The sequence below is a fragment of the Muscardinus avellanarius genome (genome assembly GCF_963383645.1).
Source record: "Muscardinus avellanarius genome assembly, chromosome: 12".
In the NCBI taxonomy this organism is placed as follows: Eukaryota; Metazoa; Chordata; class Mammalia; order Rodentia; family Gliridae; genus Muscardinus; species Muscardinus avellanarius.
The window spans coordinates 1,321,416-1,334,395 of NC_137798.1; the positions used below are offsets into that span (position 1 = coordinate 1,321,416).

The window sequence follows — 12,980 nt, forward strand, 5'->3', positions numbered from 1 at the left end:
TCATGTCCGTCGCAGCTCGGAGCCCAGAGCAGTCCGCCAAGAAACTGCTCTTCCTGTCCACCAACCCTCTTCGCTCTCGCCCGCTAGGGCATGCGCGCTTTTTAACCTTCTCCTGGGCGGGCAGGTGGTAGCACGAGGCGTTGCGTCACTAATTATCTGTAAGGCGCCTGATAGGGCTCACTGCGCAGGCTCAGGGCACCGCCAGCCTCGTGAGCCTCGTGACTTGGCTGCAAGCCCAGGCGCCATCTTGAGTCCACGCTGGCAACAAGCCTGGGTGCCACCTCGGTCCTGCCGAGTGGGCCCCGACATATCTCCCTTTTTGTTTTATTAAAATAAGGCTCGGGATCGTGCCTGTCTTAGGTTGCCGACCCTCAAGGACCATTCTTACCCGTCATTGGGAGAACAATAGCATGATTGTTTCCCTGTCTTAGGTTGAAAGGTCCCGGGGACGATCTTACCCGTCACTGACTACCGATCCAGCATACTGAGCCGTACATGGGGAGATAAGCCAGCTTCAAGGGCTGCCAGAGCTTGCACCAATATGCGCTGTTGTTGCAGTGTGCGTTGTCGAGTTCGCCTGATATATCCAACCATGAAACATCATACTACCACCAGCAAGAATGCCCAGAACGCCATGCCACCCCAGTCTTTTAAAAAACCCAATGTTCCGTGTATTAAGTCCATTCATTGTTGTACTGCGGCGACTTCCACGCGGGTAGAATTAATCGCAGCGATGGACGCTCGTAGCTCAATCATGGTGTGTTCAAATTCACGGCTCCAAGTTCCTAGAAGCGTCTTGCTTAATTGACGAAACAAATTGCCTGCATGGGAGAAATTCTGATACTGCACATACGTTATACATATAGTCCAGATAATTGAGCTTGCTGAGCCATGCCAGCAGCCACATGTGAGGATAGAGCATTCATAGTGGCTGCAATAACTGCCACGGCCACAGAGGCCACAATTACAGCAATAAGAGCAGAAATTCCAAAGTCTCCAAGGGTGCATAGAAGCATAGCAGAAAGTCAGAAAACAGGTATCAATAAAACAACCTAAACTATCATTAACCAAGGTAAAGGAAGAGGGAAAGTAGAAATAATTCCCCAAAGATCTTAAAGAAAACAACTCATCTCTACGGTACCGAGCAGCAGTTTACAACTCTTACGTTAGGAACTAATCTTCTGACCTATCCTTTACACATTAAGCGCCTTTTCCAACTAACCTCAGGTGTCTTCCATCTATGGTGGCAGATTAGGAGAGGGAGTCGAATCAGGACCAGCCCGATTCTCTAACTTGCTTACACTAAAAAATATCCTCCTTAATGGAGCCCCCTTTGATCGGGGAAAATATCCTCCTTAATGGAGCCCCCTTTGATCGGGGAAATAACTTGCTTACACTAAAAAATATCCTCCTTAATGGAGCCCCCTTTGATCGGGGAAAATACAGCGCTGTCCCTCGCTTTTCCGCGAGCCTCGCTTATCCGCGAGCCTTATTTACTAAATATCCTCCTTAATGGAGCCCCCTTTGATCGGGGAAAATACAGCGCTGTCCCTCGCTTTTCCGCGAGCCTCGCTTATCCGCGAGCCTTATTTACTAAATATCCTCCTTAATGGAGCCCCCTTTGATCGGGGAAAATATCCTCCTTAATGGAGCCCCCTTTGATCGGGGAAAACACTAAAAAATATCCTCCTTAATGGAGCCTCCTCCTCCCTTTTCGGAGTCAAAGGAGTACTTACCAGCCGGCTGCCCGGGACTGCCGAGGTTCTGATCAAAGCGAAGTTCCCCGTACGGGCCACCATTTGTCGCACGCAGTGACGACTCTTACACGATCTTCCTCAAGCAGTTTTATTACCCCAGGTTCTTATACAGTTCCCGTTCCTCTTTAATGCTCTCTCAACGCCCTCTCAGGTAAAAACAACATCAGTCTTCTATCCTCTCCCTCATCACTCCACCAACCCTCCTTCTGGCACTCTATGTCTCTGCTGCAGCACACACCGGTCACAGTGGTGGCTTTGTGATCATGTCCGTCGCAGCTCGGAGCCCAGAGCAGTCCGCCAAGAAACTGCTCTTCCTGTCCACCAACCCTCTTCGCTCTCGCCCGCTAGGGCATGCGCGCTTTTTAACCTTCTCCTGGGCGGGCAGGTGGTAGCACGAGGCGTTGCGTCACTAATTATCTGTAAGGCGCCTGATAGGGCTCACTGCGCAGGCTCAGGGCACCGCCAGCCTCGTGAGCCTCGTGACTTGGCTGCAAGCCCAGGCGCCATCTTGAGTCCACGCTGGCAACAAGCCTGGGTGCCACCTCGGTCCTGCCGAGTGGGCCCCGACACTGTGCCCCAGTGAGCTTGGACGAGAAAGCTGAGTGCCATCATGTGGCCCTGTGTTTCTCAGCATGGAGTGCTAAGTGTTCTGAAGCTTTAATTGCTAATATTTGGATGGGAGAATTTTGGAAAGAAGGAGGGAATACTGATGGAAAACATGATTTTTGTGTTTAGAAGTAAAGTGAATTAATCCAAAATAACTTGGCTTACCTTTGAATATCATAAAAATGGTGCTGGAGAAAATAGTTGTATAATTATGAGCCTCACTGGCCAAGGTCAAATCACAGCTCTGTCTCTAACTAGGAGCGAGACTTGGGCAAGTTATTTCAATTCTCATGCCTCCGTTTCTTCATTTATAAAATAGGTATAGGTGCCTCATAGGTACATTCTACATTTACGTTAGTCAGCTTTGCTTCACTGTGACAGAATACCTGAGAAAAATCACCTTAAAGAAGAAAAGATTTATTTGAGCTCCTAGTTTCCAAGGTTTTAGTCTGCAGTCAGTCTCTTGGCCTGGTTATTTTTAGGCCTGTGGCAAGGCAATGTGCCCTGGCAGAAGCACATGGCAGAAGAAAGCTGCTCACTGAACAGTGGCCAGGAAACAGGGAGGTAGAAAGAGAGGAGGGGCCGAGGGTGGAATATAGCCTTCAAGGCCCCCCTCCACTTCCTCATCTTTCCACCACCTCCCAAGAGCTCATTAAGCTATGAATCCATCATGCATCAATCCTCTGATGAGATCAGAGTCAAGTTTCAGCCACCTCCCAAAGGCCCCACTTCTGAACATTGCTGCACTGGGGACCACGCCTTCAACACAGGAACCGTTGGGAGTATGCAGATGCAAACATCGCAAGTTAGCGCAAGAGCAGAGTTTTTGCTTTTTGTGACACTTGGAATTGAACCTAGGCCCTCAGATGTGCTAGGCAAACTATCACTGAGCTACACCCGAATCCTTCGTCCTAAGTGAAATGCCCAAATAAATGGTGCCTGGAGAAAAACAGTGTCTAGAAGTAGATACCTGCTATTGGGTAGATTGAGTATCCTCACATTTCTGAATGTTTAATTGATTTGGCACACATATTAAACCAGTATTTCTGCAATTTTAGAAAGTTGGGTAAAACATATATAATTTTTGCCATGGCAATGTAGCACCACATGTGCTACTAATAAATACACTGTATTTACTTGTTTTTTTGTGATTTAATTATATTTTAAGAAGGAAATTTATAATTCTGCCTTAATGATAGACTTTTAACATAAATATGAAGTTGTGTGTGTGTGTGTGTGTGTGTGTGTGTGTTACTCAGGATTGAACCCAAGGACATTATACCTCCAAGCTAAACCTCCAGCCCAATTTTAATTTTTTATTTGAAACAGGGTCTTACTAAGTAGCTGAGGCCTAAGTAAATTGCTGAATCTGGTCTACAACCTGCAATCTTCCTGTCTCAGTCCCCCAAGTTACTGGGATTACAAGTGTGTGCTACCATGCCCACCTATAAAGTACTTATAAGAATAATAATACATAACTATCAAGGAAAAATTCTAATTTCATATGCCTATGCCAGTGAGAAGCTGCACAGTCTCAGATATTTTCAACATTTGTCTAAGTGCCCAATATGTCATACAGGAAAATGATTTTTTTAAACCTACTCATTCATAATGAGAAAACTACAAATTAAGTCAAAAGCATTTGGGTACTAAATATTACTCTAACAGAAGGGAATAAAGGCAGGACTTAGATTTTTAGTAGTCTTTATCATTTGGCAATCTGTCCATTAATTTATATATTCAGCAGTTTACTGAGTAGCTACCTTGAACAGAGCAACTCTGAAGTCGTAAAAAAAAAATAGTTTTTTAAGCAGCTTGTCAGATACCCTGATCAAACAGTTCTATGTCCACCAAGTGAGCCATGCATTCTCAAAGGGCATATTGCATAAACAGAGACACAGTCTATCTGTGGCATTAAAATTCCATTGGCGGAGCAGGAGTGGAGCAATTGAAAAGAAATGCCTAAAATTCTTCTTAGGTGGGCTGTAATGAAAAGAAAGGTTAAGAAACATCTATATAGACCAAATTTAGGGCCGCATAAAGCTGAGCTTGAAATCTGAAACCTTGTAGCTTCACAGCTAGCAATAAACTCGTAAGACTTTTATCTTATCTTCTTAAAGTGATCTATGATGAGCCTAATTCTTCCGCCATGTTAAAGTCTCCAGATATTTGAAAACAATATTGCAGAAATATGACACCTTTTTTGCCTTATATTGTGCCAAACTTTTCTTTTTCTTTCACATTCAAAAAATGTGGCATGTTTTCAAATTTTAGCATCCTGATCAATCTCCTATAAATAAATGACAGAATAACATTTAACCAGGTGCCAAAGGATTGCTATACCAAGGGAATTCTCTCTGTAATATGAGGGAGAAGAAGGCAAGTAAATTGGAAAACTAAGGGTTGGCTTTAATGAAGGAGGCAAGAATTGAGTGTGGCCTGCAAGTGTTGGCCCAGGGTAAGACAAAAAATGGCATTCCAGATTCGGAGGACACGTGCGGAGGTTTGGGGAGGACTCAGGTATGGTCATGACCCTAACCAGGTGCTTTATTGATAATTCATTAAGGGTTAATGGCATAGAGTGGCTCTGAAACTGCAAGTTGCCTGAGATAAGGTTGTGATCAGCGTGAATGCTTTTGAAACCTCTTCTTCTTGCCCTTATATAAAACTTGCTGATTTGATGACTCTAGTTTAAGTTATTTCTTAATGATTAGGTGCTAGTTAGAGAGCAGAATTTAATTTGTCCCTGTAGGATTCCCTGTTATTAAAGGATATTTCTTACTCAGGGTGTCAGGGATCACGTGGCTTTGCACATCATACAGTGCTGTGAAGTCAGAGTCAGTGGGCGAGTGCTGACTAGTCCCATGTCTAGTGGAAGCAGGCCGTAGGCCACCGGCGTAATTGCAGTTGTCTAGGGAAGCCATCGACAGGTCAACCCCCATGAGATGTAACTTGAGACCTTCATGACCTTGAGGTCCAAAGGCTTTAAACCAGCTTTTGAAGAAAAAATTGAACACTGACTGGTATTGTGGTTTTGTTGTCTTTGAGCTGGGCCTCTGGAGCAGCCTCTGGAGAGGCAGAACTCCTAGTATACCTTGGAATATTCCCAACAGCAGTAATTCAACAGTGGTAATTCTTCTCCACTCAACTGTTCAGCTGCAGGGAGTGGTTTTCTGCAGTAAAAGGAGAACTGCATGTGAATTTTTCTGCCAAACAGTCCACCTGGTCTTTCCCTTGTTTTTTCTCTCTGTCATCCTGACTGTTGTCACCCAGTACTTGGCCAGCCCATACTGGTTCACGTATTATGTTCAGGCCTACCGTGATGTTGGACTAGGAGTCCCAACTGTCTGTGCACTGGACATGGGTTTAGTTCAGGTATTACTGAGTCAGAGGCACTCTGCAGTCCGGAGGACTTTCAGGGCTCTTGAGAGCACTGGTGAATCACCTGCTCATCTAGCAGAAGCCGGTCACTTCTCTGCCCTTCCAGGGAAAGTAAGCACTAGGAAAATGGTTCTGATGTCAGTGATTCTTGGGTAGGTTTCCTTGCTTGATTGCTGGTGCTTGAAATGCCCTTAGCTAGAGGGAAGAATCCTTCTATTATGTGACTATAGACAAAACTTAAATTACAGCACTATTCCCCAGAGCGATAACACATTAGCCTAATATGCCAGTAAAAAGGATTTCTACCAAGTTCTTTCCAAAGGACAGCTTTTGATAGTGAGCTGTGCACCAAGTAGCACAGTAGGGTGTATGTGTGCATGTGTGTGCGTGTGTGTGTGCGTGTGTGTGTGCGTGCGTGCATGCATGTGTGTGTTTAAGAAGGGATGCTTTTGCATTGCCAAGTTTTTCCTGTTGAATAGATTAATTTCTGGTTCTCTCTCTAAGGCTGTGGCAATATGTACTGAATTAGACTAGGCGCTGACTTCATATATGCCTCATGGAGTCTTTCCTTTTTTACCCTCTCTACAATATCTCTGTAATAGAAATACTATGCTTACTGATAATGCAGTGTTGAGAGGTAGAGCGCAGGTCACACCATCTAACAACAACCAAAGCTACACTATAAAAACCATAATAGCCCAAGTCTCCAACAGCCTGTGTGTGTTACAGTGTATTATCTCCACCAGCCCTGCAAGGTAGGCACCGCTGTTACTCTCTTTTACTGAAGAGGTGACTGGTGGTGACAGCCATGAGTTAATTTGTGAAGATAACATGGATGGTTGGTGGAGGAGCCAGGCCTCAAACAAATTGTCTGATTGTGGACTCTGTCCATAACCACTGTTCCATATTGCCTCACTGTGCGCCAGTAGTTGCTGAAAAGCTTTCTGAGTTCACTTTTCTTTAAGAAGCCATGTTTTTTTCTCTTTTGAGGAAGATGTAAATAAAATTTATGATCTTATGTGACTTCTGAAGCTAGGATATGAGGCCTTTAGTGACTCTCTGGTTCTCTGTCAGTGCTTGTTCTGGGGACCCTTACACTATTTTAAGAAGTTCAAGCAGACCCTAGAAGGGACCACATGGTGAGAGAGGGAGTCATCATGCAGGTGAGCCCTCAGGCACCCAGGAACCCACCAGCGGGGCCACAGGAAGCACAGCCTTTTCTAGGGAGCCGAGCCATATTGCTGGAGAAAGAGCATGTTAAGAAATTCTATGGTGCCTCTCCAGAGAAGAGTAACATTTGAGAATCCAATGGAAGTAATGCTCATATAACTTGAAATACAAGTTACCTTGTATTTCAGGCCTGATGGGTAGCACAAGTGCTTTGGCCTGAGGTTCAATAGCAGCCTTTGGGGGAATCAGGGCAACCATGTATTTTCTAGTCACTGGTGGCCATTCTTCGGAAGCCAGAGGCCTGTGGCAGAGAGGTCTCTGGCGCTGGTTGGGTGATTTCACTTCTCCGTTATCCTCCTTGCTGACACCTGCCTTTCTCTCTTTTGTTTGAGGTTTGACTTTTGGGAAGAACTTTTTCTTTAGACATTTTTTTACAACTCTGACTTCAAAACAATGAACAGGACTCGTACAGTCTTCCTTTGTGGTTACTTGAATAATGTGTTTTGATTCCCTGCTTATTACTTTTGATTTGTCTACTATAGATTTTTGCTTTGTGGTTACTTAGGAAGATTACAAAAAGCATATTTTGATTATATGTAACAAGCTATTTTGAAATGACAGCAACTTTACATGATCATAAAAATAAGAGCAGGTACCAGAAAAAAGACAATGTACTAATAAAAAACTACGTTTGTACTTCATTCCTCCACATTTTGAGTATTTGATACTTTATACCTTTCTATATTGCTTATTTCTTAGCATATTAATGTAGTTAATATTTTAATTGTTTTGTGAGAGCATCCTGAGTTTGCTTATTTATTTACTTTTTCCAGTGAGTTTTATACTTTCCCATGTTTTCTTCATACTCATTAATGTCTCTTTAATTTTGAAGAACTCCCTTTAGTATTTCTTGTAGGCCAGGTCTGGTGGAGATATATTCTCTCAGCTTTTTATTGACATGGGAATGTCTCAATTTCTCCTTCATATCTAAAAGATAGCTTTGTTGGGTAGTTTTGTTGGGTATGGTATTCTCCATTGACAATATTTATTTATTTATCTATTTATTTATTTATTTTTCATCAGTACTATGAAAATTTCATGCCACTCTTTTTTGTCCTGTAAACCTTCCAAGAACTCTGCTGCCTAAAAATCTTTCTCTTTCACCTGTGAGAGCTTGATTATTATGTCCTGGTGTAAGCTTGGTTAAATCAAATCTGGCCAATGACTTTTGACTTTTGTGTATCAAAGTATTATACACTCTAGTTTGTGAATTTTTCTTTTATTTCATATCCTGTTGGCATTTTCAAGTCTCTCTCAAACCCCAATAATCTGAATATTTGCTCTTTTAATTCTGTTCCTAAGTTCCTGTCAGCTTTCTTTGCTCCTCCTCATTCTTTTTCTTTCTTTCCCACCAACTGTGTCTTCAAAGAGCTTATTTTATAGCTTACTAATATTTTTTCTCTTTGATCTATCCTGCTATTGATGCCTTCAAGTACAAACAGAAAGCAAGCTTTCCCCTGAACTCTTTCTTAAAAGGTTTTCAAAATTTTAATAATATGGCAGAGCGAGCTTTTGTTAATGGACTATATTTTTACAATGAAGACGTAAAAAATGACAAACTAAACAAAAAATGCTTTAAAAACCTGGCCAACTACAAACAAAATAACTGAATCTTTAAATGTCAAAAAATTGACAGAGAACCCATATCCAGAATAGTAAACAGGGATTGTTACCTTAAGGTGTAAACAAGAAGGAATTGGGGCTTGGACTTTTCACCCCATGAAAGGACAGATACGCAACCAGGAGCCATACTTGAGCCTCTGCGTAGATCTCAAGCCATGAAAAAAGGATAGCAGAAACTACTTGCCAGGGGAAAATGGCCCCGAAGCTGTCTTGCTGCTTACGTCCCTGTATTGTTTCATATTAGAAAAAGAGAGGAACTTGGAAACGGAGCAGCACCGTTTGTGGGTTTGGGCCCAAGCCTGTATTCTTCTTTGCTGTTGAACATCCAATCTAAGAAATCAGCAAAAACTTGGTCTCTGCAAAAGAAAGATATAACGGCTTTGTCACAGCCACTTTCACAGTGCGGGACAAACAATTATTGCTGAAAATAAGCTCACTGCGTTGGCAGAATGATAAAGAGAGGCTGACACATCCAGAGTAGTAGAAGATTATTATTTCATAACTAATTTGGGGAAAACTAAGGATATGAAGGATTTGAATAATACAATTAAAACTGTTGGCCTACAAGACATACCTAAATGTACTACCTCAGAAATAGGAATTTTAATTTTTTAAAGCCATAAAATATTTTTAAATGATTACATACCAAACTTACAAAGGAAGCCAAATATGCATCCAACATTAAAATAAACATCCCAAATTATAAATAGTAAATATCTAAGGTTTTAAGTAATTTGTGTATCAGTGATGAAATATTTATACAAAAATGACAAAACCCCTGTGATACATCATTAAAGCAGAATTTAGTAGAACATTTATAGCCTTAAATATGTGTTAAAAAGATCAAAATTGAATTTTATAAAAATAATATTTTAGTTTGGAAAAAAAAAATGTTACCTCTAGGTGTGATGGTGCGCACCTATAATCCCAGTGCTTGGGACTTTGAGACAGGAGGATCACAGGTTCAAGGACTGACTCAGCAAGTAGTGAGACTGTCATCAATCTAAACAGACTCTGTTTCAAAGGGGAAAACAAGGCCTGAGCATAGCATGTAGCGCAGAGGTAGAATGCCCCTGGGCTCAATTCCCAATACTCAAACTGGAAAACAGAAAACAAAAAAGGATAAATTAAAAGAAATCGGAAGACTTGGCGTAATACAGAAGACCAACAGCCGACATGTGAGTTGAAAACACCAGAAAAATAAATCAATCGCTAGCAGACCAATAAGTGGAAAAGTTTACACAAATTAATATTAGACCACCTAAGGTAAATTAAGTTAAATCAGGGGGACGAGTGCATGGTTGTTTGTTATGTAGGCTCATGAGTTCTCACGTTAGAAACATTTTATGATGAAAACATTATATCTCAGGCCTTGGGCCTCAGTCCACGCACTAGCAATTGCCTGTCATGACCGTAGCATGATTTAGCAGAGACACTTGGATTCCTGTGGCTCTGCTTCCAAGTGACTAGCATTCCTGCTCTGTGCTTGTGCTGGTCAGAGATAAGAAGGCTGGCCAGGTGAAGCAGTAGCACGGTGAACGTCTCTCTGGCAGAGGCTGAGGAGCAGGAAAAAAAAAAAAAAGCTGGCTGCAGATTGTCTAGCGACGCACAAGCTTCCCCGAGACGTCCAGTTTCCAGCCACCCCAACATTGTCCAAGCGTTTTTACTTGTCTGGTTGACGTTACTGCTCATCCCTGTGAGGTGACATTTCCTAAGCAGGTTTGAACTCTCTGGACTGATCTGGGCCATGAGTCTTTCATGAAACCTTAGTGGGAAGGATCAGGAGGAGCAGACCAGCACTGGGTCTGCTAGGGGCCTAGATTCCATGGGAGCTTTTCCTCCCGCGCTAAAAAATAGCAAATTGCAAGGGAAAAAAAAGATATTTTATTAAGTTTAAAGTGATTGTGGACTCAATATATAGTTTTTACTATTCCATTTATTTATTTTGAGGTACTGGAGATGGAACCCAGGGGCATTGTACCACTGAGCTACACTCCAAGCCCTATTTTTTTTTTAGTCTTTTTAATTTTGAGACAGGGCCTCACTGAGTTACAAATGGCCTTGCTAAATAGTTGAGGCTGTCCACAAACTATGGTCCTCCAGTCTCAGCCTCCCAAAAGCTGGGATGACAAGCCTGCACCACTACACCCGGCTTTTTGCTATTCCATTCAAAGCAGCCGACTTCCTTTGTTTTGAAGAGTGGTCTATTTAACAAATTCAAGCTATTTTTAAAAAATTTATTGGTTTTGATTCTTACTCCTGATAAGCACACTATTCTGAAATTTGAATTGTGAAGAAAATTATGTCATCGGTTTCTTTTTTCTTTTGATAGTTCCTTTTCTTCCCTCAAATAACCCACTTTCTAATGTCCTAGAGTATTGTTTCTCTTCTTTTTTTAAAAGTGCTTTTGTTTAATGATGTTAGCAATGGATTTGCATATAACTCGTTACGAGGTCAGTAATTTTCCACAGGATAGCACTTAAGCTCGCTCTAACCATTCATATATTAATTTTTTCTCACGTGGATATGAGAATTGGCAGCGTAACACCTTAGCCATGGCGAGGTGCATATGGAGAAGGTGCGAACATTTCCTTGAGACCCTTTAGTATCCTTAGAGAAAGTGATCAGATGTGTGAACAATTGCTCTGATCTCCTCCTCCAACTGGCCAGGACTTAGACTTAGGTTGGGAAAATTGAATGAGTTCATCCGGCACATTATCATCTCTTTAATACAGTTGCTGCTATAATCTGTTCCTCTGTAACATAATGATTTGATTCATATTCTCAGTATTGTACCACGTGTCCACCGTAATTTCTTCCAGGAATAATTGGGTAGAGGCTGTGTTTATGTGTATCAAATGCATAAGTCTGGTTTGATTTTTAGTATTATTTAAACTCTAACAAAATGCGGTGTAGCTGTTTCTCTGTCGACTACCACAAGAACCCTGTAGTCAGTTCCAGTAACATCGTCACTTCCTTTAGAGGAAGACACTTGAGTTGAGATTCTGCATTGCTGCCCAGGTTGCAGAGCTGCTCGTAGAGACAGGAATGGGGAGGAGAGCCTGGGTTCTTTCTTTGGGATTCCACATGACGGCTCCATGTGCAGTTCAAGCACATATTTACAAAGCTCTGTTCAGTACATGCATGTTGGCTGTAAGCATGCAGTCCCGTGACTTAACAGTAGGCAATAATTAAAAGAATTGTTGTGTACTTTCTCGGAGAGTCAATACTTTGCGTGAGTGAGTGAGGTGTAATTTCCTTACTTCTTTCCACAGTATTTACAGCATTTATCATATTTGTCGGTGTTCTTCTTATGGCCCCGCATTTGATAAAGAACATAATAATTACAACAAAATGCTAGACCAGAAATCATCTCAGAATTTGGATGATAGAGCCCTGCTATCTATGTTCCTTTACTTAACTAGATAATCATACAATGTGTTTCAGTTTGTGCTTGTATGGGTCAGACCATAATTATTTTGCTGAATATTTGGTAGTGATTCCACTGGAAGACTGTGGCAAAACTGATTGCTAGGCAACTTGTGACCTCGCACTAGCTGCAAGAGTTGCCTTCCTTCCAGGCAGGAAGTGGAGCTTTGGCCGCCTGGGCTGCCACCCACACCCGGAGAGCAAAGCCAGGCCAGGATCGCCCGCCTGCTCTCCGTCACTACCTGCCGCCCTTGGTGCTTCTCTTCTTTAGCAATCCCTGCGAGTTCAGAGTAATTTGTTAAGTGCATTCTGCTTATTTTAGGTGGAAAATTTGTGAGTTTATAAAATATATTACCCCCTACACACACACACACACACACACACACACACACACACACACACACAGTGGGCCCTCAGTATTCATGGCTTCTGCTCCCATAAATTCAACCAATCACTGATGGAAAATATGTGGAAAAATTTGTGTATGTAATGAACATGCAGATATTTTTTCTTGTCATGATTCCCTAAACAATACAGAATAACAACTATTTATATAGCATTTATATTAGGTATTATGTGCATAGGTTATATTGAAGTACTGCCATTTTATATAAGGGATTTGAACATCTATGGAATTTGGTATCCATTTGGGATTCCTGGAACCAATCCCTGATGGATACCAAGAGACAACCACACACACACACACACACACACACACACACACACACACACTTTTCCTTACTTAAGATTCCTTCCATTGCCAGCCAGTTTTACTTATTTTCCTGTCTTGTGAGATGTATATTACATCTTATGGAAGTTGATGAAAATTATTTTGGAAAGGTTTAGTGTTCAGAGATGGCCACAGTTTATTTTTATTGACATCATTAAAGTCTTTACATCTGACCTGACTTTACTAAGCTCTACGTGTACATATGCTTGGTTATAAAATACCTA

At 41.8% G+C, this 12,980-nt stretch overlaps 1 protein-coding gene across 4 annotated transcripts in view; it reads left to right on the forward strand.

Moving 5' to 3' along the window:
* CDIN1 (CDAN1 interacting nuclease 1) overlaps positions 1-12,980 on the forward strand; it is a gene marked incomplete at both ends in the record, with an annotated part of 215,367 nt that overhangs the window by 89,894 nt on the left and 112,493 nt on the right. The window lies entirely within an intron of this gene.